The following is a 3,795-nucleotide window of genomic DNA, read 5'->3' on the forward strand; positions in this document are numbered from 1 at the left end:
GGGGGTTGGTGGCAGGATTGGCACTCCAGCCACCGTAAAAAAAAAAAACTTCACAAAGCTCCGAGACTATAGAAAGGACTCCTTTTTCGCTCTCCGCAGGAGTAGCACTGCTGCAGCCGCCCATAGGAAGGAGGCTCGCATAATGAAGGGGATGGAGGATAGCCCTCGGGAGCCCCATCCACAGAAGAGTCGAAACCGTTGGAGAGCCAATAGGGTCAGGTCTGTTGGAGATCGGAACTGGTGTGGTGCTGAGGCGTCGCCCGCTGCACGACAGCACTCGGGCCCAATTTGAGGCGGCCCATACGGGTAGGCGCATGGAACGTCTTGTCTCTCCGGCAAGATGATCATCTTCCTCTGCTGTCGGAGGAGCTGCGTAAACTCTGCATTTCAGTGGCAGCACTCTCTGAGGTGCGCAGACCGGGGACTGGCCAGATCTCTTTAGGTGGATACACCTTTTATTGGTCTGGTCGGTCTGATGGCTGTCATACTCGGGGAGTAGCTGTTGCTGTAGCGGATTGGCTTCTTCCGATGGTGTCCGATGTTACTCTTTTCAACGAGTGTATTATGAGACTCAGATTACGGCACTCGCTGGGTGCCTTGTCTGTTGTCTCAGTGTATGCTCCGACTGAGGTGAGTGATGTCTCGGTGAGGGAGACATTTTATTTGCAGCTTCGCTCGGTGGTTGACAGGTGCCCACGAGGTGACACTCCTATAGTCATGGTTGACTTCAATGCAGCCCCTGGCACTGACAGGACTGGCTACGAGGATTGTCTCGGTCCCCATGGGTCACATGAACGTGGTGAAAGTGGCTCCATTACGGTGACTATCCGTCCCCGTTTTCCGGGGACAGTCCCCTTTTTCGGACAACTGTCCCCACTCAGAAACATGTCCCCGTTTTAAGATTTCATCCCCGGTTTCAGCTGGTTCACTTTTTTGAATGTACCTCATCACCACGATACAGTAATTTGAACTCGGCGCACGTGCGCGGTATTTTGACGGAGGTTACGCTTTACTGCATCCTGCAACTTTGGCGAGAAATCACATGATAAGCTTTAGCTTTGTACTCTGTAGTGTTTAGAGTCCCTACTCGTGATCTGTAGATTCTAGCCCCACCCCATGTCCCCGGATTGGCCCAAAAACTTCTGGTTACCTTAGGCTCCATGTTCCTTGACTTTGCAAAAGGTCAGGGTCTGCAAATCACTGGATACTGGTTCCAGCGCCCTGAACTGCATCGTTTGACTTGATATTCCAATACTGGTGGTGCTTTGAAGGAGATCGATCACATCCTCGTGGGCAGACGCTGGAGGCTCTTGTAAAACTGCAGGGTCTACAAAAGTGCCCAGTTTGTGAATTCTGACCACAGACTTGTTGTTGCTACTCTTAGGATCCAGCTTAGGTCCAGAAGGTTACCACCTACTAGGAAAATGAGCCTGGACTTGGCCAGATTCCAAGACCAGGCAGTTTCTAATGAGTTCGCACACAGTTTGTGTGAGGAACTTGCAGATTTGGTTATGACTGCCAATCCTAATGTGATGTGGGAGACCTTCCGTGACAAAACCCTGAAGGTTGCTGAGGGTTGTGTTGGTGTTACCGTTGTTCCCAGAAGGAGGTGTTTCATCTCGCAGGGCACCCTGGATATCATTGAAAGAACGGAACAGTCCTTATGGATGACACTGCAGTTGTGACCCACTGGGCTGGATACTTTGAGCAGTTGTTCAAAGCTGATCCTTCGGCTAGGACGTTGGATATCTCTGGGTCCACGGTTCTTGAGGCTGATCCTCCAATTAGCTGTGAACCACCCAATCTCACTGAGATTGCACAGGTGGTGAACTAGCTGGGGGGGGGGGGGGGGGGGGGGGGAGGCTGCAGGGATCTGTAGTATCCGGGGGGAACTTCTCCAGGCTGGTGGTAAGGCTGTCCTCCTGGCATTGCAAGCAATCTTTGCTTCCATTTGGGAGACTGGTATCATCCCTACTGACTAGAAAACAGGACTTGTTGTCCCTATCTGGAAAGGGAAGGGTGTTCGCCTGGATTGCAGCAACTACAGGGGGATAACACTGCTCTCGGTGCCGGGTAAGGTCCTTGCTAGGGTCTTCCTCAATAGGATCCGTGATCACTTGCTCACCTACCAGTGGCTGGAGCAGTCTGGTTTTACGCCTAAGAAGTCTACCATCGACCGTATCCTGGCACTGAGGGCTCTCATGGAGCGCAAACGCGAATATCGTCAGAGTTTCTTTGCAGCCTTTGTCGATTTCCACAAAGAGTTCGACTCAGTTGATCAAGCTGCCCTGTGAGACATCCTGAGGATTCGCGGGATCCCTTCAAGGTTGCTGGATATCATGGCCGGCCTGTACACTGGTACTGTGAGTGCTGTGCAGCGTGGAGGCAGGACCTCTGCCTTTTTCCCAGTTGATTCTAGGATTCGTCAGGGGTGTGTTTTTGCTTCTACTCCGTTCAATGCTTGTATGGACTGGGTGTTGGGCAAGGTCGTGGGGTCCAGCGGCTGTGGGACATCTGTTGGTGAAGAAAGGTTCAGGGATCTTGACTTTGCTGACGATGCTGTGATCTTCGCGGAGTCAATGGAGGCTCTGATGGGGGCACTTGAGAGCAAGGAGTCTGAGTGTCTGGGCTTGTGAGTGTCCTCGATAAAAACCAAGATCCAGGACCTTAATGACATGTTGGGCACAGCCATCAGCAGTGTGTCTGTTTGCGGAGAGAGAGTTGACCCAAATTTTTTGCTTCACCAGCAAGTATCACGTTATAAGCTTTTGATTCACAATTATGTCAAGGTTCTAGCCCAAGTAATTGCGTGACAGATGTAAAGATGCTGGCCTACTTAAGATTCCAAGGATTAATAAAATAACAGTGGGAGGTTAAGCTTTTAGTTACAGGGTCCCAAAGGTGTGGAATAATTGCCTGATAACATAAGACATGTTCCTTCAGTCTCAGCTTTTAAATCCTGGCTGAAGACTCACTACTTCAGTTTATCATACCCTGACTAGAGCTCCTTATTAACTGAACTCTGTTTTTTAGTCATTTGTACAGAAATTTAAGCAATACAATATTTTTAAACCATTACTAACCCTCTTCTACTCTGTTTCTCTTCTTGGTATCTGAATGTGGCACTTGGTGCCACTGCTTTACTGCCAGGGTGCAGCGGTGCCTAGGACTCCCACAGGGTTTCATGGGAGATGGAGTTTGGTGCAGCCCTGTTCGGATCTGTAGGTGCCGCCAGGGGGTTCTGTAGCTACTGCTGAAATCTACAGAGCAGCTCTTCCACCATACCCAGAAGTGCTGCCGGAAATAGGTCATCAAGCACCTAGAGCACTTACGGGTGCATTATAAAAGGAACCAGCAGCCACTACTCCGGGAGCTGGAGTTGGAAGGAAGAGGACAGAGCTTGCGGCAGAAAGAGAAGAGAGAGAGAGAGAGAGAGAGAGAGAGAGAAGGGACTGTGAATGGCTGATTAGAGCGTTGTGTGGTGCTGTTAAGCAAGAATATAATTGGTGTCTGTCTGTCTGTCTGTGTTCAGGGGCTGAACTTCCACAGATGGGACACCAGCTCATCAGGGAACACATTCTCTGTGCCACACATTCACATTCACCCATCCTGGGTCAAGTCAACCTAGCATGTACATATTTAGAACGTAAGAGGAAGCTGAAGTATCTGTCAAAAACCCATGTGACCCTTGCATACTCCATGGATAGCAGAAGCATCTTACCTTGCATAAAAATAGAACAATGTAAAAAGAATATGAAAGAACCGAAACCACTCAAAATAAATAAGACGCCAAGA

Source organism: Erpetoichthys calabaricus, chromosome 14 (genome assembly GCF_900747795.2).
Source record: "Erpetoichthys calabaricus chromosome 14, fErpCal1.3, whole genome shotgun sequence".
Taxonomy (NCBI): Eukaryota; Metazoa; Chordata; class Cladistia; order Polypteriformes; family Polypteridae; genus Erpetoichthys; species Erpetoichthys calabaricus.